This window comes from Mercenaria mercenaria, chromosome 19, assembly GCF_021730395.1.
Source record: "Mercenaria mercenaria strain notata chromosome 19, MADL_Memer_1, whole genome shotgun sequence".
Classification (NCBI taxonomy): Eukaryota; Metazoa; Mollusca; class Bivalvia; order Venerida; family Veneridae; genus Mercenaria; species Mercenaria mercenaria.
In genome coordinates this window covers 2,788,038-2,811,564 of record NC_069379.1, presented here as the reverse complement: position 1 = coordinate 2,811,564, position 23,527 = coordinate 2,788,038, and the positions used below count along the sequence as shown (strand labels likewise).

The following is a 23,527-nucleotide window of genomic DNA, read 5'->3' as shown; positions in this document are numbered from 1 at the left end:
GAACTACATGTACATGAAGCCTGGACGAAATGTTTTTCTTTATTGTACTTCCATCTAGTTCAAGACTGGATCATCTTGGGTCACAAATTAGTCAATTCCCATTAAAACCATGTTAACAGTCAAAAGGTCCTATTTTCTGCATGTAACTTGGTCCATATGAAATTTGGGTCAAATTTGAAAAAACCGCGGTCAAAAACTTGACCACAAGGTCGAATCAGAAAAACTAATTATTTTCTAACTGATCAACATGACACTTACGAAATATATCCTAGAATAAAAACCTTGTAATTACTCAAAGGTCACATTTTCTACCTATTCCTACATCTAAACGGGGTCAGAATTATATTTTACCACATCGGGGTTCAAGTTAAAAGCTAGGTCACATCATATGTAATAAAAGGCCGTATTTTCAACTTGACCGACATGAATCGTGGTCAGCATGTTTGCCATTAGATCATCTAAGCCATATTGAAACATTGGTCATCTGGGGTAAAAAAAAATAGGACAAAGAGTCAAGTCATGGAAATACAGGGTTTGCACTCTTAATGAAACTGTTTCTGTCCTTGTACTCAGGTGGGCGGGTTATGGCCATCACTGCCCACGTGTTATTTTTCCTCGCCTAAATTGAACGTTCATGGTGAGTTATCAGCATAGGTGGATGGCCCATCTACACTCTGGAACTACCTGTCGGAATTACACCAAAATCGACATGGAGCATAAATTTTAGGACTATTCTCAATTTTTGTCCAATGGTTTTGCTTGGCCTTTAAAAGTAGAAGAAGATACTTTAAACGACTTTTTCAGAGACCGCTTGATGGATCGTCCCCAACTTGGTCTGAAGCATCCTTAATATATTCACCTCAAAGTCGGCCTGTAGTATCATTTTAAGGACTTCTATCATTTTTGTTCAAACGATTCTACTTAATTCGTTTAATTGGACGCCAGATAAAAATAGAGAAAAAAAGACCTGCTCATGGACTGCTTTGTGGATCTTCACTAAAATTGGATAATATTTTTGTCATGAACTGCATGATGGATCTTCACCAGACTTGGTCAAAAAGTGGTATGTAGCATCTTTATAAAGACTTTTCTCGTATTTTAATTTTTTAAGGGATTGCCAGAACTAAAACATATTAAGTGACTTCTCAAACCGCTTGAAAGATCTCGTGCAGATATGTAAAAGACGAGAGTGTTCCACTACACGATGAGCGTGTCGTGAGTGGCGTTCTTTAATGCATAAATTACCACGGAAAAACAACAACAACAACAAAACTTGTATCAATTTTGTTGCATACAGAATATTATCTAAATAATTTCAAAATCTTATCAAAACTTACCTGAGCATACGAGATTTGAACCCGGAGACCAATCTAAAGCTGTATATTTTAAGACACTATCCAATTGGTTGTATCTGACCACAGCCTTGAAATGACCAATGGCAACATCGCACGACAAGATTATTTCAGTCAAGCTTGGACATCGTGTTCGAAGCAATATTAATACAATTGCAAAAACTTTATTTTCCGTTGTATTAACAAATTATGATTTTACATATTAGATAATATCAGCGAAAACAATGTACTTGAGATAAACAGTGAATTGTAATTTTCTTGATAACAGATGAACAATTAGTTCTTACGACAACGGTCCTTACTTGTTATTTATTTGCTTATCATAAGATAAGATTTATCTAAACTAGGTAAGACAGCTTAATATGCCTGTGCGCACGGTGTATGAAAGAAGCGCTTTCATATTGTTTTTGGTCTTTCTGATGGACACCGAATACACTCGATAGATTTGACAGAACGGTTAGTATTTCGGAACATACATTTTGAATGTACATTTGAAATGGTTTAAACACCCAGTACCTTTTTGATAGTTTGAAAAAAAGTTATTGTGAAAATTTGATAAGATAATTTTGATAAAGAGATCACTGAAATCTATTTCGTGTTTTTTTTTCTTATTTGCATTATATTTGCGTGAAAAAGTGAATGATTCAGTGGTGTAATGAATTCAGATATAAAGTAAAATTTGATGTAAATGCCTACTTTATATTATAATTATAAAAATATCTTCTTTACAGAAAAACAAAGAAGATATCCGCTACAAATCTCTCTTAGTAATGGCTTGCAGCCTTTTTCATAGTCCCGCAACACAAATCTGAAAAATAAATTGGAAATTTGAAGCATAAATGAAGTCGTCATCTGGTATGAAAACACATTACGACTTTCAACTAAAATCAATGCTTTTCTACAGCGATGCTCAAGAGATACAGTCATATAAAAAGAGTTGAGTCCGGTAAGGTGTATTGTATTATTCACCCCATAATATACGGTATTGAATGACTTGTTGGTAAATAGTCAAAACTATTACCTTCGATCGTTCGGACCTCGGGCTTATAGTTTTGACTATTGACCGTTAAACTATTCAATAAGTGTTTTATATATGACCTTAAAGTAATTTTCACAAAAATATTTCTAAATTTTGGATTTTTAGTCAATTAACATTTGTTAAATATAGATTAGCTAAATAGCTTAAACTATGGACCGGTGATTTATGTAAAGAGCCATATCATATTTCTTTTTAATGCATGATCTGAGATAGCTATCAATAAGGATACGTACGTTATCGTCTACTTACAGTTCGATTACTAGGTCATACGTGTTTACACGTTTTCAAACCAAAATTTCTCTACTTCTACTTTTTGATTATGTTTTTGTTTTAGCTTGAGTTCACATTTTTCTTATACAAGACACATAAAATATGGAACTCTGAGTTTAGGTTACAAAACGCAATCTTTAATGTTTACAAACATGATCTTTACGAAAACGAACTGTAGACCTCCTAGCTTTATACTGACCTTTGCAATGTATGTAAATTGACTTTCATTAAGTCAATTTAGGCCGAATAATGCCAGACCCTTAAACTAATTACAACGTAATTTATCATCTTTATATCGTTACGCATGCAATGCAGAAAACCTGGATGAGACATATCTTCATAACCTGAAGTCTGATTTTAATAAATGATACTTTGTTGCAAATGGCAAGCCAGTACCTAGAGAAAAGAGGTCACGTCAGGTTCGAACCCAGTCGGCTAGGGTTCAAGGTCAAATTCCGGTAACATTCTCAAAATATGAACTTGTCAGTGCAGTCAAAACAGTCCTGAAAACCCAAGCACTACCTTCTCTGAGTCCAATGACACCATTGGAGCAATTCTCACGGCTCCTCGGGTCGGACCAGCTTAGTCTTGGCCAGCACCCTACCGTATATAACAAGTTTAATCATTTTCTGATACCTGTCCTGAGCTCTGATGGCATCACATGGACTTGTAAGTAGCTTAAATGTAAAGCCAAGTCATCTACGAACATATTCATATATATATGGTATGGTACCTGGGGTGTAGAAACTCGAACAAGGGTCAAAATCTAACATAGTGTCATTATCAACTGAAATTCAGTATAAATTACAATAATACTAGCTAAAAAAACTAGGACAGGTATCAGAAAATGATCAAACTAGTTATAAGCGGTAGGGTGCTGGTCAAGACTAAGCTGATCCGACCCGGGGAGCCATGCGAATCGCTCCAATGGTGTTACTGGACTCAGTGAAGGTAGTGCTTGGGGTTTTTAGGACTGTCTTGACTGCTCTGACAAATTCATATTTTGAGAATATTACCGGAATTTGACCTCAAACCCTAGCCGACCGGGTTGGAACCTGACGTGGACTCTTTTCTCTAGGTACTGGCTTGCCCTTTGCAACAAGGTATCATTTATTAAATTCGGACATCAGGTTATGAAGATATGGCTCCTCAGACAAGGACCAACCCACTATAGTATGCATATTTTCACGAAAAATGATACATTTTGAGACGGTCCTCCGACGAAACCGTCGGCGGTAAAATTATACAAGTTACAATGTTTGAATTTTATTTATAAAAGTTAATTCATTAAAATATCTTGTGTTTGGAACATTCTACAATTATTTGAAGTTAATGAAAAACATGGACATTTTACGTACGGAAAAGTACGGAAATACAGCTTTTTATCTTACCCTTTCACCGGTAGACGGGCGACATGCGATACGACATAATGAAAATGTCGCTTCGTATTGTCGAATGTCACTTCGCGTGTCGTGTATCGTTTGGAATTGTTGCGCGTCGACCCTCACCCAAACCTGCGACACGCGACATACGATACGACATTTGGAAAATGTCACTTCGCGTTGTCGAGCGTCGTTTGTGATTATCGCATGTCGTTTGGTAATGTCGCCGTCGCGTTTGCAGGGTCGACACACGACAACGCGACATTACGAAGTGACATAGCGACAATGCGATACGACGCTCGACAACGCGAAGTGACATCGCGATATATCGTGCTTTCGAAAGGCGACATTTCAAAGTGGATACCGCGACATTGTCGTTTGGGATTGTCGCCGTCGTTTGCGATTGTCGGGTGTCACTTCGTAATGTCGCTATGTCACTTCGCGATGTCGTATGTCGATCCCACAAACGCAACGGCGACATTATACCGTATATCTGGTTATTTCTGCGGGTAGATAATTTCTGCGATATTTTGCGGGTCTCTTCCAGCCGCAAAAATTAAATTCGCAAATATTTCGTAGTTTCGTATATCGGATCGCCCCGTTAGTCGCCTCTTTTTACCTGTGTTCTTTAAAATTACTTAATCAATACACGTATCCCGCTAGTAGACCCTCGCTTAACTTTTGTAATACTAGAAGTAAAGTACAAAAGCATTTATCAGTTTATTGTGTACAATCAATTTTAGTTAGTTTGGTGTCTTCTTCTTCTTCTTCCATTTGTGTACAGGTCCCACTCTGGGGCAACGTCGTACAGTGGTGTATGTACAAGGTGGTGTGTGCGGCGCTCAAACATTTACAGTGCAGAGTTAAAAACAGATAAAAAACGACGTGCTGAACTAGTGGGACCCTGTCACCAGGCTCCTCTTGAAGGCCCCGACGCTGTCAGACATGATGGCTTGTTCTTGGAGCTGGTTCCATAGTCTGGAGGTGAATGGGAAGAAGGAGTAGTATAGGGCATCTTTGCCACAAAACGGAAGATAGAATTTCATGGAGTGGCCACGGGTGTTGATCGAGGTAGGATTGAAAAACCTCACTGGTGGTGTGGTATCGACGAGGCAGTGGACGATTCTGTACGTCATGACCAGCTTGGCGTTGGAGCGACGATTGAGAAGGGGTTGCCAACCGATGTCTGCAATCATCTGACTTGTGCTGCTAGTAGTGCGGCAGTCACCCTTTACGAAGCATGCTGCACGTCGCTGGACAGCCTCAAGTCGGTCGATGTTGGTCTGAGTGTGCGGGTCTCATGCAGTCCTGGCATACTCAAGGATAGGCCTGAGGAGGGTATGGTAACACTGGGCCTTGACTTCCTGTGGGCAACTCGTCAGGTTTCTCCTGAGGAAGGCGAGGCTGTTGTTCGCCTTTCTAGCAGTGGTTGCGACATGTGTGTTCATTGAGAGCTTCTCATCAAGATATACGCCTAGGTACGTGCCCTCCTTGACGACTTGGAGTTCGCTGCCATGGATGAAATAGGCCGCCTTGGTAGGATATGTCTTCCTAGTGAAGCGGTGTTTGCCATAGTTCAAGCAAGATTTGTAAATTAATGGCTCTGCTGAAATACCTTGTTAGAAAGGGCTTACCGGATCCCAATGGGCCCTTGTCTGATAGCTTGTCGCCACAGGAAATATACGACTGCAATGAAATTGTAAAGGAATTAACTGACGGTGAAAATAGATTGAATAGAGTATAAACAGTGTCAACATAAATTAGTGAGTGGTGGTGAAATACATTTGTATTTTAAATGAAGATTTTAAATGTGTTTCAGGATATTGTGCAGTAACTGTTGAACTGAGTACATGTATATTATCGTAATACATGTAATACATGGTATTTTAACATGTGTGTTTTCACTGTATTTTATGCATGAAATAAATTTTAAACCTTGTAACTTGTACCTCACTATACAGAGCCATGTCCCAAACATTAAAGCAACTCTCCATGGATAAACGCAGAAATTAAATTAACCTCTCTACAGAAATCCGCAGAAATTAAAATCGCGGAAATTAGTATACCCATTTTCATGCCCAAAACGCAAAAACTTGCACCCGCAGAAATAACCAGTTATACGGTAAATGGCCCCAACAGGATTCCGTAGTCCTTAAAAGAAAGAGTCTGTGTAAACACCCCGGGATACATTAATTACTATAGAAAACCATAAATTTAATTGTTAGATTGTAGATTTTATCCTTGTAAACAGTAATTAGAGCATGATTACAGGTGTAACTCAAATGCGAACCCCGGGACGCTTGATTATTCTTCACGTATAAGAGCGTTCAGTTATACCGATATACCTTTATTTCTATTGAAAGCTTTGAATAATTTTCTCTTTTTTTCCATATTTATGGGTGTATCCAAAATATCAGGCTCATAAAACAAACCCCGGGACGCCTGATCCATCGTTTCGATAACAGTAATTTGAGTGCGGGAGGTCATGTGATCGATCCTCGGCCGCGGCATACCAAAGACGTGAAAATGCTACCGGTGACTCCATAGATTGCAGCAATAAATGGGAAGGAGTAATCTGTAAAAATGCCTTGATCATTATTGTATCTTAGTATAATATAAATGAAGATAAACTTTTATATGTAATTCATCTTTTTTTATTATTAGGCTATAAAATAAACACGTATCAAGAACATATAATAATGAAATAATGAAAAATATACACACCATTTGATCTGTTTTAACTGTAAGGCCTAAAGCTACAATGTCAGCCAACAATTTCAGTCCAATACCATATCTCGGGTGTACCAAGTCATTCTCATAATATTTTGGATACTTTACACTTTTCTGAACATCAACAAACAATCCTTCAAAGTGTTCGGTTCCTTCAGCAATTTATTTAATTCCCTGCTCATGCGGTTGAAAGATGTTCTTGTAAGTCCGTTAGAGGATGGAAATTTCCCTCTCTTGACAATACTGCATACCCAAATTCCCCTTACAACTTCACATTAGTTTAATATTCTGTCCACGCATTGCACGATATCTGTAAATACACTGTACCGGGTGGGATTATTGACTGCAATAGTACTGTGGATTTTGAAATGAAAAGTCATGAATTACAGACCAAATTGAGAGAAAATCACCCAAATCTGGAGCTATATTTCGCTGATAAATTAAAGCCCTGAATCGAGAAATTTGTTTTTCAGCCAACAAGAACAGACGAATCCAAAAAGAACTGGACCAACAACAGTGCTGAATCCATTATTTTAACACGATCTGATTCATTTTCTTATTAAACAAAGAGGGCTGAAAACAGTGAATTATTATACAACAATTCACTGTTCTGACGTCACAATCATTACGTCATGTCGTCAAACGGCATATCGGCGCGCTAGAAAAGAAACCGATCGAAAACGGACAAGTATTTAATGAATGCCGTCAAGGATGTACATTAAAGTCGCTGGTAAAGTGTTAGAATCGAAATAATATATCTCATTTAGTGATATGTTCTTGAATAAAATCATTGTTTGTCGTTCAGATGCGTATTAATATTATATCACTATATAGACTACAGGGCGGCAATACATGGACAGGGGAATTATGTCCTTGCACCGGACGAAAAACAGTACCATATCCCTTATTCGGTGTGGCGGTGTAAGGCAAGTGATGCAAAGCATGCTGCCTTTGTAAATTTCTTGAAGGACACGAAAAAGAGACACAGAAATATTCACATCACACCAAAAGACAGCAAATTCACCGTGATAAATAAAGCAAAGGGTCTCGCAAAAACAAAAATCTGGACAAAGGAAACGAGGGTTAAATGAACGAACAAAAAAGCGCTAGTTCCGTCGGTATAGGACCCCAGTCCTGCCTGCGTGGGCCGACGTGAACTGCTTCTTTCATACATAATGCTGTCGGTATAGGACACCTATTTGTTTGACAACCGTTCATAGTATGGGATGGATTTCTAACAGAATTTTTATTTCATTCACAAGCAAGATTTTTTATTTTTCTATCTTTTCGTTCATATTAATTTGATACAAATAATAATAATATAAAATAAACCGTGCATACAAATCAATTATGATTTAACAACGACCGTTATCTACTGTGAACGGATGTCTCTAACTGTGACTTTTTTGCAATTGTAGGCCTACATGTAACTGTCGCACGTTATTTTTAAATTAATATAATCCAATACCTCAATAAAATAAAATTTGTATATGTCATTTTACAATGGACAAGATACATATGTTAGTGTTTACTTTACTGAGTTTGATTCATTTTTGAGAAATAATTTGAACTATCTTGAAATTTACATTGTTGTTTTATTGCGCAAATAATTTTAACTCCTTTATCATAAATGTCAAATTTGTGGTAATGCGAGAGATAGAGAGATAAAAATAATTAAAAAAAAACATGAATGAATAGAAAAAAGAATAGAATGGGGAAAAAAAGAAAGAAAAAAGAAACGGGCCACGACAAGAGCGCCTCCCCGTGGTGTGATCTGGATATAATTGTACTCTGATAGAAATAAATAATTTAAATTTGTTTTTTCCATCTTTTATTTCTGATAATATTGGACATTTCTACTAAATAAAAATAGAAAATTATAAACACAAATTATTTAAAATTCAGACAGGGTACAACTATAAATGAACACTCTTATCCGTGAAGAATAATCAAGCGTCCCGGTGTTCTTGTTATGAATCTGCTTTTTGGTACACACATAAACATGTTCCATTTACTGTTTGCAAGGGTAAAATCTACAATTTAACAATTAAATTCATAGTTTTCTATAGAAGTTAATGTGTTCCGGGGTGTTAACACTGAACGTAAAAGAAATCGCAATCCAAAGAAGTATATTATTTTATTTTTATAGCTCTTTACGCAGTCCAAACTCTGAAAATGAGGTGCTATTTCATAAAAAAACAATTAAAGGAAATATCAGTATCATTTCTTTATTTACGCGCATGCATTACATAATAATAAAGTTCAAGAAGCATTTTATAAATAATTGCCATACTACCAAAATTTTATTACAGGATTTTCAATTTTTTTTTAAATGTTCAAAGATAGTATAGTTAGCAGAAAGCAGAAGGAATTGAACGTTATAAGACAATTGAATTATTAAACCCTAGACTAAACAGAGACGGTACAAATAACACAACACGAACAACATAAATTAATATATAAACAATTAATATTACATATCCGAATATCAGAGACGACAAAGTCATTTAAATTCGTCAAAAATATAGACGACTTCCTTTTATTAGAGTAACGTTCCTTGTAACTAGGGACAACGTCGTCATTGTTAATGAACGTTATGTACAATCCTCCTGGTGATAATTTTATTGAAACTGAGGAATGAATAATAAATCATAAATGGGGACACCTGCAATTTACCGGTATGCACATTCAATAAATACTCCACATTTATTCTTATGGGGGCTACCCCACACCCCCGTTTTATCTTTTTTAATGAATAGATTAGATCTACTTTGTTAGAGAAAAATTTTTTTCAGAGAATGTATGGTGTGACATTGAATTATCCAGTGATAACTCTGTTCTTATTGGTATAATTGGGTAGTTTCAATTTATAGAAGTCCTTCTTCTACACAGAAGAATAATCTTAAGTTAATTGAATCTTGTAAACTGAAATACAGCCACAACCTGATAATGGGAGACTTTAATTTTAGAGAAAAAATGAGTGTAATTCTGCTCAGGGCTCTATTGCTTCCAATTTATTTGAGTGTACTTTTGATAATTTTTTGTTTAAACATGTCAGAAAAAGCCACAAGATTGTGGGAAGGTCAGTTACCGAGTTGCATTGATCTGCTTTTTACTAAGGAGGAGACTTTAGTTGTTCAGGACTCACTAAAAATTAATTCACCCATTGGAAAAAGTGACAACTCGGTAATTAGTCGTGAGTTAAATCTTATTCATGAAAAACCTCAGAATTTTACCTCTAAGTATCAGTTCTTCAAGGGGGACTATGATGGTTTGAGAAACTTTTTAAGTGATGTTGACTGGGAACCAGTGTTTTAAGATCAAAGTGTAAATGACATGTGGGTGACTTTCAAAAATACCTTAAATGATGCTGTTTCCAAATATGTTCCCTTAAAAGTCTATGGAGGTAATAAAAAATACGTTAACTTTGAAAGAAAAACTAAGTAAAACATACACGTTCTTTCCGGGAGGGACGGGACTTTGGCAAAATCAGATAAGGAGAAAGTGGAGGTTTTGAATTCATTCTTCAGTAGTGTCTTTGTTAGAACTGAGCCATTGGTCACAAGCCATTCAGTAAGTGATATATTACATGACTTTAGACATTAATATTCACTATTATTCTCAAATACTAGAGATGTCATAAAACACAAACAATAGACCAGATATTTATGTAAGAAGTCATGTAATACATGTATTACTTATGATTATTGATATTATAACTGGTACACATATTAAAACATTTTATCAGATCAGTACGAGGTAAAAAGGTAATGCAGTCATAACTTAAATGAAAATATTAACTAGAATGTATAAACGATATATATACAGTTGATAGAAGATGTTTAAAACAGGTACAGGCGACCCTCTGTTTCTACGGTCCAGTAAAATGTTTATATATCCTGTTCATTTTTTTAATTTCGTAGTATTTCACACAATAATTCTATTTCCCAGGTTAGTTATGAAATATCTGGTTCATTCTTCTCTCTTAGAAAGTATTTTAATCTCCAATATTTGATAAAAATTCTCTCCAACTTTTTTACATCTTCCAACCAAAACTTTTAGTATATGTTATGCCAGCCATACCATTAAAACACAAAGCAATATGTTTAAGTTAAATTCCTTTCTTCTGAAATGGAATTTATTCATAATTTATTTGATACAAAAATAACAATGTCACTTAGTTTCAAATGATTCCATTATTTCTATCACTACAATTGTTTGACAGCTCATGCAGCAGATTGAGAAGTATACAAGATTATATACAATGACTTTTACAAATATGTAATATACTGATGCTAGTACCTTGGTCTGAATTCATCTGGAGTAGACTAATGAGATTGATTACCCTTAAAATAGAAATGTTTGTACAAATAAATTAAACATGTTCCAGTTTATATTGCCTGTTGAGCTGCAGTTAAAAAACAATGGAATTTGACCCTTCCTCAGTTGAAAAATTCTAAATGTGACATAAGTATATACCTATTGTTTCATGTATCAAAACTATAACATTTTATCAAATTTAACAATAAGTTAAAGCACCAATCTCATAAGTTCTCCATGGTAAAATGCTCGAAACACTTTCTAAATGTGCTCTTGTACAATTGGAGCTTTATATGTTTAAATTTGGAAGTGTAAATTGACATAATTGGAGGTTTTATGGGGGACAAGTGCCAGGTCAGGATTCGAACCTGAGACCTCACCATGACATTGTACTTCCATGCCTGGTGTGCTCTAACCAACTGAGCTACCTGTCACCGACTGCCCTCACCAAGAAATAAGAAATTCTGAGATGGTTTTAATTTCAAAGCAAGTTAAGAAATCTTTATTGAATACGTTTTTTACTATTCCGATATCATACAAACTCATACTAATTTAGTAATTATCTATTGTTTTAATATTCAAATTGGTACAGAAAAAAATCAATTAACAAAACAAGAATACAATTCAAGAAACATATTATGCGTCTTGTATTTTGACTTTTAGGTCTGGTATTTCGCCTTTTGGGTCTGGACCATTTCTGACTAGACTGTACATTTAGCCTTACTAGACTACATCGAGCTGGTACTTTGAAAATTAGTCCAGCCAAAATAAAAAAAATGTATGACTGACATTATTTCAATTTATTATTATACTGAAAATTGGTGTGTTCAATACTTTTGTGCATTCGTTTAGTGAAATGATGTACATGTACAGTACAGAAAAATACATACAGAATCTTGCGAATGAGTCACTTTATGTGCCAATACCTTTATGTACCAGCACCTTACGTACCACTTTTTACCACATATATGATTTATAGTGGGTTATTATTTTTGTTTTGATATGATCAAAATATCATAGTTTTATTTATATGGCATGTTAAATCTAGACCTCGACGTCTTCCTGGTCATTATGTACTGTGGTATCTGTTACTACGGGAGACTCCTTGTATTTCGTTATCCATGCGGGGAGCTTTCTATCCTTGCAAGGCATCATCCGGTCATGGTTGGTAACGAATACTGCATTTCGCAATTTCACCCGGTACAAATAAGCAGTTATCTTCATTGTCACTATGGCTGGACCTTTCCACAGAGAGCATAACTTGCGAGATTTACCCTTGTGGGATGCAGTATCTAGACGATAAACAATATCTCCTTCAGAGTACGGTCTAAGCAGGATCCTTAGGTCATAGTCCCGCTTCATACACTTCAATGGGGTCTTAATGGTTTCTCTCGCTTTGTTGTGTGCATTCCGTGTGGTCTGGAGAAGATTGGCTACATATTCTCCATACTTTTCTGGATTCTCTGTCCTTGCATTAGGGAACATCAGTTGGGCTGGAGTATTCACTTCTCTACCCAACATCAACTTGTTTGGTGTGAAAATAGTACTTCTCGCGCTCATTGCCATTGCAATTTGTTGAATATTCTATCCCAGTTTTCTTGTGATTTGCCTATGAAGCATCTTACGGCATCCATTAAACTCTTTTTAAAACGTTCAACCTGGCCATTACTGGCTGGCCTGTAAGCGTTGTTCTGGATTTGTGAATGTGTAACGCTTTCAATACAGCTGCGAACAACTGACTTTCAAAGTTTCGCCATTGGTCTGTGAAGATCCGGAAGGGAAAACCAAAACGCGAGAAGAAGTTAGATAGAAGAAGATAGCGGCTTTCGCTGTCACTTCTGCCTTCTGCGAAGGTAGGGGTACACATTCAACCCATTTCATTAATTGGTCCACCATCATCAAACAATATTCGTTCCAATTTGTGGTTTTTGGCGGAGGTCCCATGAAATCTATATGCACGCGTTTCATGAAACTCTGTTAATGGAACTCGGCCGTATCTTTTGTGCTTCTTGTTTTTGTTGCACACATCACAGGATAGGACATATGGCTCGACATTTCTAGACAGACATACCCAGAAAAAACTTTTCCTTCATCTTGGTTTTGGTTCTTGCTATTCTTTGGTGCCCTGCTGTTGGAAGATCATGGTGCCATAGTAAAGCCAGTTCTTTCAAACTATCTGGCACAACAAGCTGGAGATCTTCATCTTCGGATTCTGGACTTTTTCTGAATACACACCATGAATCATTTGAACATCTCTTTATTCAGCCAGTAATACTTTGTTTCTTGGCTGGAAAGGAACATATTTCCTTCATCTGGTTCTTGTCTGTTCTTTAGCCAGTCAAGTATGAACTGTAAGTCTTTGTCCTTACCCTGTTTTCGTTCCAGGTCTTCGAAAGTGAATCCCCAACAAGAAGACTTTTCTGCACTAGCTTCGTTTGCTGTTATCACCGAACAAACACTTATAAAGCTGGTTTTCCCATTGCACGGTGTAACAATATCAAAGTGTGATTCACTCCATTGCAGGCCTGTTACGTCTACGGAAAGTATACTGTCTGCAAGACTAGTATCTTCCCCTTCTGGAGAACTGTATGGAATACTGGTTCTCTTCTTTTGGAACTCGGAAGATATACGTTCACTTAGTGTCTCTCTGGTAGGATCTTCATCCTTCACACTGAATACACCTTCTAGGTTTGACTTGTTCTCTTCTGCAGTTGCCCCATTTGGAACACTGTTATCCCCACCAGTGGCTGTCTTGCCCGTCTGTACACCTAGACTAACTGCTTCATCTAAATCATTTGTAAGCTTGGTCCATTCCCGATCCGCTCAAGTACAGTAATGACAACCGTTGCATGGCAAATCTGCAGGCTTTATTCCGAATACATAAGCTGAATATGGCGTCAGAATTTCTGGCCTTTTGGACAACGCGTCCGCATTGCCATGTTTAGCTCCAGGTCTATGCTTTACAATCATGTTGTATTGGGAAAGCTCTTCAATCCAACGACCAAGCTGACCTTGTATTTTCTTAAACTTAAACAATCTGGAATGATCTGTTCTCACTGTGAACATTCGTCCTAAAAGGTAATGCCGAAACTGTCTTGTGAACCGTACTATTGCTAGGAGTTCCTTTCTTGTAGTGAAGTAATTCTTTCCCTCTGGAGTCAAGTGAAGCTGCTGTAAGCGACTACCCTTTGTTCTCCATTCTGCATTTGTATAAGCTTTAACCAGACACTACCGGAAAGTGTATCTAGGCAATCTTCAACCAAAGGTAACGGAAATGTATCTTTAAGCGTGACGTCATTTAAGGCCCGGTAATCGATACACCATCTGACAGTACCGTCACGTTTTATTATCAGAACATGAGGATGCCAACTGTGATGTAGACTCCTGAATGACACCGGCATCTAACATCTTCTTCAGATGTTCCTCTTCCTCCCCGACAAAAGCAAGCGTGAGTACGCCGCATACGTTGCTTTTTTGGGCTTGGCATCTCCGGTATCAATTTCATGCTCAATCGCCGTAAAGTTCCCCAAGTCAAAGTCTTTGGCGAACACATCTGAAAATTCAGAAAGGAAGTCCTGCTAACCTCTCACTTTGCTCCCTGTCTAAATGCGTCGTAGAAGCTTTATACAACTCTTGAAGGTGATCTGGTATATTTTGTTCATTTGGAGGTTTCAGCTGGTTTGACGCCTTTGATGTAGTCGTCTGGCTAGAAGAGCTGAAAGCATCTTCTGCATAAGACTGTTCACTTTGTTTTACAGCATGGCAGGAAAGTATATCAGTTTCATTCAACTCTTCTCTTTCAAGATGGATTGCACTTCATATGGTGTAGCAATAATCTTCCCCTTCTTGAACGTCTTGTAGAAGTTTGTAGGGTTGACTAAACACACCACGGGCTGTGTATTCAAAGATCGGACTGTTCTTGGAATTAGAACACCAGAATTTTTTACGGTGTCATCCGGCTCAATGAAGTAGTCTTCAAGCTGATTGTCGATCTTACATGTCATGCGAACAGCTGAATTGGGTGGTACTACAGTACGTTTACTCACAGTGGTTCATGCTACAACTGGATTGCCTTTTTTGAACCTGATATTCATGGGTATTCGCTCCCCATGAATGCATGTCTAACAACACTCCTAAATGATGTAGGAAATCATGTCCCAACAGCATTTCATCACTTATGGGTGCTACATAAACTCTTTCCTTGAATACCTGGGAACCCAACTGTAGATGTAAAGGTGTTGTAATGAAACCCTTCAAAACAGCATCTTTATCTGCCATCTGCATAACAACCTCTAACTTTAGCAGGCTTGGTCTTCAAGTTGTTATAGACTTTTGTAGACAAGATGGTAATTTCTGCACCGAAGTCTATACGAGCCTTGACCTCTTGATCAGCTACCTTCAGGTACACAAATGATGAACATGCTTGAACTTGATGCACACTGACCGTTTCTTCTTCTTGAACTTCTATTTCTTTATCTGCTACTGTAGTCGATTCTGAACTAGAAGTTGTATTGTCTGTAACTTCCTGTAAAACTGAAAGCATCACAGTCAGTTTGTTTATTGCTTTCGCTAGACTGGTTAGTTAGTGTAGTTTCTGGTTTAGCCGTAGTCTTAATTGCATGTTCAGAGTTTTCAGAGTTGGAAGCTTCTGTTGCACGAATTAACTCTGAGCTGGAAGTTAACTCAGATGTAGGATTGGTGTTCACTTCAACATATTGTGTGTAATGGCCACTTACTTCTTTTCCTTTGGACTGTGATGTTTAGCATTGGCATCCAGCTCTTCCTTGTTTATATATCCGATTCCGCTCTTCTATTTTTAGCTCACCTGTCACGAAGTGACAAGGGGAGCTATTGTGACCGCTTGATTCCGTCGTGCGTCGTCCGTCGTGCGTAGTGCGTCGTGCGCCGTGCGTCGTCCGTCAACAATTTCTAAAAAAGATCTTCTTAAAATCCGCTGGGCAGAAATACACCAAACTTTACAGGAATGATCCTTGGTTGGCTCCTTTTCAAAATTGTTCAAAGAATTGAATTCCATGCAGAACTCTGGTTGCCATGGCAACCGAAAGGAAAAACTCTTCTTGTCCAGAACCACAGGACCTATGGCTTTGATATCTGGTGTGTAGCATCATCTAGTAGTCTTCTATCAAAATTGTTCAATTTTTCTCCCTAAGGTCAAATATGGCCCCGCCCCGGGGATCACATGGCTTATATAAAAGTAAAAAGTCGCCCCGACTTCATCTCAGTGTTGTTATATTGTCTGGTCCTTCGGGATCATTGATTTCAATTCATTTAGATTTGAAGATTGAATACTGCTTAAGCCGGTGCTAGGGGGCGTGTTGCATTTTTCATTACTGCTCATGAACAGACTCAATCAAACCGAGTCTGCAATTTTCACTGTTTGCATTGTTCTCGGTGCTTCCGAGGGATCTACTTTCCAGATTTTATATAGACTTATATAGGGAAAACTTTGAAAATCTTCTTGTACAAAACCACATGGCCGAGGGCTTTGATATTTGGTATATAGAATCATTTAGTGGTCCTCTATCAAGATTGTTTAAATTATCCCCTAGGGTCAAGTATGGCCCCGCCCCGGGGGTCCCACGTTTTACATAGACTTATATAGGAAAAAAGTTTAAAAATCTTCTTGTCTGAAACCACAATACTTAGACCTTTGATTTTTTGGTTTGTAGCATTGTGTTATGGTCCTCAACCAAAATTGTTCAAATTGTACCCCTTTGGTGAAAAGAGGCCCTGCCCTGAGGGTCCTAAGTTTTATATAGAATTATATAGGAAAAAGTTTTAAAAATCTTCTTGTCTGAAACCATACGACCTAAGCTTTTGATATTTGTTATGATGCATTGTCTAGTAGTCCTCTACCAAAATTGTTCAAATTATGTCCCTGGGGTTAAAAGAGGCCCCGCCCTGGGGTCACTTAATTATTATGTGAGTTATATAGAAAAAATTCTTAAAAATCACCTGATCCTATATTCAAGACTGTTTAATTATAATTACCTGATGATCCCAAGTAATATGATGTCACTTGATATGGCATTTGGGATGATTACGACTGGAATGAACGCGAGAGAGGTTGCCCATCACTTTAACGTACATGAATCGACTATTGGACATCTAAAGACAAGATTCGAGTAGACAAGAAGCATCAATGATAGGCCGCGTTCGGGTAGGCCGCGGAAAACGACGCCTAGGGAGGATCGCTTGATCGTGAAGTCATCACGGCGTAACCGATTTATGTGCAGTAGGGTGTTAGCTCGACGTTTGCGCATAACAATCGGAACACGGATTTCCGAATCTACTGTCCGTAGAAGGCTTCGATCGGCACGGCTTAGAGGTCACCGACCTTACGTTGGAGTGCCGTTAACGGACCGCCATCGCAAAGCTTGTGATACTTGGGCGCGTGCACATCGTAATTGGAGACACAGACACTGGAATGAAGTGCTTTTTACAGATGAATCGCGATTTTAGCTCTCTTCCGCTGATGGAAGAATTCGCGTTTGGAGCGGAGAGGTGAACGTTATGACAACACCAACGTTATTGAACGAGACCGTTTTGGGGGCGGGAGTGTGATGGTGTGGGGAGGGATTGGCCATCGGGGAAAGACCGAACTTGTAACCGTGCCTGGTAACCTCACATCAGTGGGATATTGTGATGAAATCCTTGAACCGGTAGCCATCCCATATCTGCAACAAGGCCATGCGAGCATTTTTCAACAAGATAACGCCCGTCTGCACACAGCTAGGCACACCCAGAACGTTTTACGTCAACATAATATTAATGTCTTGGAATGGCCGTCTAGATCTCCCGATTTGTCCCCCATTGAACACCTATGGGATCATCTTGGGCGTAAGGTCAGAGACCGAGATGACGTCATCACAGTGAATAACCTAGACAGAGCTTTGCGTGAGGAATGGGACAGAATATCCTTACGAACCATCAGAAAGCTAAATTGCAGTATGCGGAAACGATGCGTTGCTGTTATTGATAGGTTTGGCGGTAATACCAGATACTGACAAAGCCAAAACACTCTTTTTTGGATCCCTATGTTCTTCAAACAACTGGATTACAATAACTTATGATTTGTTTTGTGTGGTTTTCTGTAAAATTACTCGGAATAGATTGTTTATCAGGTATGTCGCCTTTGAATTTATTTTCTAAAAAATAATAAAGACGAATTAGCCAGCACTTATAAACTTGCTAAACTTTTGGCATTCAGTATATATATAGACCACTTGATTATAAAATCGAAACAAGAATGTGTCCTATATGGTATTTTGCTATCTGTAATCTCCGTGTCTTCACCGCCTTTATAGACGAACCACCTTTCTTGTCTGTATCGTCCCACAACCACGAATTAACATATACAAAAAATATCAAACTGTCTTTTATGGCTGAAAAATCGCCATTCATTAGATGACTAGGCTGATGCAGTTTTGTACCTCTTATCATGATTAACTCCCTGGTGCCAAAATGCGACTATAGGCGTTATATTTTGTACCCCCGTAGCGTCGATATTCGACTCTATATATATACGTGCGTACAGGACTCACCAGGACGGTGATTGACGAGTATAGTCGCGGCACCGAGATCATGCTGATTGTGGCATGTAGTTGTTAATTTTTGATAGTCTTGGCAAAAACAAAATTATTTTGCATACTGAGTATTATTTCTTAGATGTTATAATTAGTACTAATTAGTTACCTTGTTAAAATAAGTGTTTGCAATTATGCGGCCATGTAAAGACGAAATCCACTGTGTTTCGTTCATACTGGGCGCGTTCGGCATACATACTCGAGCTAACCCGAGTCACCCTTGGTATTACTCGAGTATAACTCGTGTAACCCGAGCGATAGTAGTTGTGTCACCCGAATTCTACCCACCTCCTGAAGCTGGGAAAGGCGGGTGATCGTATCCGAATACATTAACACTTTAAACATGCTGTCGTTGGTAGGCTGGTAAAATTTTGGGTGCAATTACTATCAAGGTTTTATCTCAATACCCACGGATGATACTGAAATGAAACTTCAAACAAGTCTTTCCACTCATCAGACCTTCCAAAATATTCTAGTTAGATAGCTCTTGAACGAATCTTATGTAAATTATGGGTCTCATTTATAGACATTTGCTTTGAAACCAAGGTTTACTTTTTAAGGTCATTAACTAATCGCAGATGATCAAGTCCCATTACTCTAATATGTATTTTGACAAAATTATGCCCTTTTTGGACTTAGGAAATGCAGTTTTACATGAAAGTTAGTATATCTAAACTAATACAGATGTTTGGTAAAACTTCACACATTTCTACGGGTCTGTAAAATTAAGTCATATCAACATATCACAATAAAATCTGGAAAGTAGATCCCTCGGAAGCACCGAAAACAAAGCAAACAGTGAAAATTGCAGACTCGGTTTGATTGAGTCTGTTCATGAGCAGTAATGGAAAATGCAACACTGCCCACGCCCCCTAGCACCGGCTTAAGCAGTATTCAAGCCTCATAACTCTTACTTGAGTCAGACCCCATTTAAGGGTTAAAGTTTTGCATGCAAGGTTTTTTTTAGACGAATGCTGATACTGGGTTGAAACTTCACACATGTCTTCCATGTTGTATAGGACATGGCATCAACTTCCATAACTCTTACTTGAACTTTGGCCAAGTTATGCCCCACTGTTTAAACTTAGAAAAAGCTGGTTAAAGTTTTGCATGCAAGCTACTATCTCAGAAACTAATGCAGATATTGGATTAAAACTTCCATACATGTCTCCAGTGATGTAAAGGAAAGTCAAAGAATCAATTCCCATACCTTTAACTTTGGACAAGTTATGCCCTTTCTCTTGTTCATCGATACTGTTGTGTTTGCATGCAAATTACTATCTCCAAAACTAATGGGGCATTGGGTTAACATTTCTTGCATGTCTTCAGGCTTTAAAGCAAGGTTCCATCAATTTACTTTAATTTTGGCAAAGTTAAGTCCCTTTTTAGTAAGAAAATGACGGTTAAAATTTAATTCAATTTTAAAAACTAAGGGCGGTAGTGGGTGAAAACTTCTTATATCTATTCACGGTTTTTAAGTTAGATCATAGAATCAAGTAAAATAATTCTTGAATCATTATTTCAGTTCTAGAACCGAAAATCATTATTATTGACAATTGCTTTCGAATAGTGGAGCGTGCTGTCATTGTTCTTTTAAAACGTTTTACTTTCTTATAAATACAATGTAACTTTGAAATGCTCTTTTGGCATTCATGCCCCCATCTGCAAATACTGCTGAATAGGACATATGTTGAGAAATCAGCTTCTTACAGCAACATCCATGTCAAGTATATTTCTAGGGTTCTCGATCTGATTCTTAAAGCTTGTAAGTTTTCTTTCTATGTTCACAAGTGAAAACTTTGGGAAAAAATATCTAGGTTTAAGAACACACAATGAGTGATAATGACAAATAATCCACAACAGAATAAAATCTGAAAAGTAGATCCCTCGGAAGCACCGAAAACAAGGCAAACAGTGAAAATTGCAGACTCGGTTTGATTGAGTCTGTTCATGAGCAGTAATGGAAAATGCAACACTGCCCACGCCCCCTAGCACCGGCTTAAGCAGTATTCAATCTTCAAATCTAAATGAGTTGAAATATTGATGTTGAAGTTATAAGTAAATAATTCAACCTCCCTACTTGCCGACAAACCATCTTTCCACAGACACATAATTATGGTACTGTTGTTTAGTTAGGTCAGCAGTTGATGTACTGTCCTGTCGGTCCAAAGGTCGCGGGTTTGATCCGGTTAGCGATGAAATTCCTCCCATGGTCATTTGCAACCTACCTCAGTCCATATGAATGTAAAGTTGTCAATTGCTTATGAAAGTGGACTGGTAAGCCACTTAGGTTGCTAAGCTTGCCAGGGAGAGTGAACATTTGTTACCATATGTGACTGGCAGTCATATATGGCAATAAGATTGTTGGAAATGGTGTTGAACCCAATTGACATCAAGAAGTGGTACTTGGTCTTTTAAAAGTCAAACTAGCATTTAATAAAATCTGAAAAGTAGATCCCTCGGAAGCACCGAGAACAAGGCAAACACATTAACACATTTCATGGCTGTACTACGTAAAAAGTTTGAAAAAAGCATACTGTTTGTTATATGCTATTTGTAATCATGGTGAATTCAGTTATGTCATTTTAAACAAAGACATTTTTTAAAAAAGAAATTCATTAGCATGGGGGAATATAGACTGTCAGCAGAGTTGAGCTTATTCATTTTCGTAATATATTTCTTCCTATAAATGGGTCTTGGCAAACAGTGCAGACTGAACACCGTAAAACAGATCATGTGATCAGGGTCTCCACTGTTTCCTTAAATGAATTTCAGTCACAACAATAAAAAAAAAAATTATTATACCAAACACCCTTTTATTTGAAATGACCATGGTTAGTAGAGTCATATGTAGATATAAGAGGACTAATATAAATTGTAGCTCTTGCTTCAGGAATAATTTAAAGTATAAATTAACATAAAATAGAAATTTCTTATCTATTAAACATTATGGGCTGAACCTTTTTCCAAATGTTACTTGATCCCAGAATCTGAAAAGTCGATTGATGATAATCCAGTCTGATTTTTCACTCTGACAGAAGTCGTACCAGTTCATCTCTAACAACGATACCAGACAGTCCTAATTATAGTCATCAAACATATCTTTATTAGGTTAGGTTCGGTTCTTCACAAAAGTCATTTATTTCATTGTCATTAAAAATGCAAACATTATGTAAGATACACGCAACTAACAACACTATATCGCATACATAAACATAGTCCACTAACTCAACATAATTTCTGATACGAGGGATTCTGTCGCGTCTGATCAGCTGTTTATTTTGGAAAATGAAGTCATTTATGTTTCAAAAGTAGTAACCATTCTTTATTATTGTTTCAGCTCAGAAACCTTTGAACTGTTAGCATATACTGATATAGGTAACGTTCTCCATCATTTTAAGTTACTCGATAAAGCGTTCGGACTACAATTGTTACTCGTGTCACTCAGGTAAACTCGGGTGATCGAGTTACACGGGTTTGTATGCCGAATGCGCCCACTGTATTTCAAATGATTAATTTAAAAATAATGTCGTCTGCCGAAAATCTTTCTTAAAATAAAGAAAATATTCATTATCATGTAGCTTCTGACATATCAGTTCCGTTTGATGATGATTCAGACGATGAAATTCCATTAACAGTTAAATTAATGGTCGGAAAATGTTAAGTTTTGGAAGGCTTATTTTTGATTGGTTAAAAATGACTTACTTTGCGTAGTTTTTGATACAATCTTAAGCGGCCATGTCCATGTGACATTATATACATAAGCGGCCATAAATCAGGAAGTGAAACTTGTAAACATTTTTTAAGTCGCAATTTTTTTAATAGGAAGTTAAGCTACCTTGAGATATACTTTATCGCAGGTAAATTTCCATTGTATATCACTATATTGTCTGAATATTGTAGCGACCTTGGGAGTACGTTTTTTGTATTATAAAATTTGTTGGTTTCGGTAGCTTAATATGGAGGTTTTCATTATTTGAAATTCTTATAAAACTGACGTCAAAACAACACAAGTTTCTATTTCAATCATATTTTACTCTTGTAAATGATTTAATCATGTATAAATCATGTTAAAGATTTAATTCTCCTCAAATATATCAACTGAATAATTCAAATCCAAATTTCAACAGTCTACAAGGTCATAATGCAGTAATTCGGTCCAAAATGTGCTTCCGTGGTGTAGTCGAAAGAAGTCCCTAATAAACAGATCCTAATTTTTTTCCATTTTTCGCGCATTTGCGCGTAAATCGGGGACCAAATGGGCATTATTTCACTCGTGGAATGAATTTTACATAAAATAGGACACGTTTCATGCTAATATTCGCATGTTTTCGAGTTGTTTACTTGAAAACGAAAGTAGGGTGTTTATTCTGCGGACCGCTTTCTGAAATGCGGCAATATGAGGGTACCTGACTTCAGTTGACTTGCATTTCACTGCATACTATTCAACACCCCTTTTTCTTTTCGTTTAATTTCTTGAAGCAAATGTATGGATATCTTGTGGAAAATAGGTCTACGACGGAGTGAAAATCTAGAAACTGTAACAAAATTGTTCTGAAGTAGCTGAATTTTATATGAAACAAAGAACAATTTCTTTTATTGGTATATAGCCTACAACTGTATATAACACTATAACATATATCAGTTGATTACCATAAATGCTATTGAGGTAAAATCCTTTAATTTTGATTGATCAAATCTTTTCAGTTCTAAAACTTGCAAAATTTATATGCCAAAATGTTTATAAGTTAAATATTGTAAACTAAAGATAAGTTTCGGTTCTTCCGAATGTTCTGCCAGCTTCTGCTGAAACCTGAGCTTATATAC

The 23,527-nt window shown here is 37.2% G+C and overlaps 1 protein-coding gene across 1 annotated transcript in view; it reads left to right on the top strand.

Moving 5' to 3' along the window:
* The first annotated feature begins 22,469 nt into the window (after positions 1-22,469).
* LOC128551156 (uncharacterized) overlaps positions 22,470-23,527 on the top strand; it is a 52,340-nt gene continuing 51,282 nt past the window's right edge. Inside the window, exon 1 of the mRNA XM_053531635.1 lies at positions 22,470-22,560. The gene's annotated coding sequence lies outside the window, so the exon portion shown is untranslated. The remainder of the gene's footprint in view (positions 22,561-23,527) is intronic.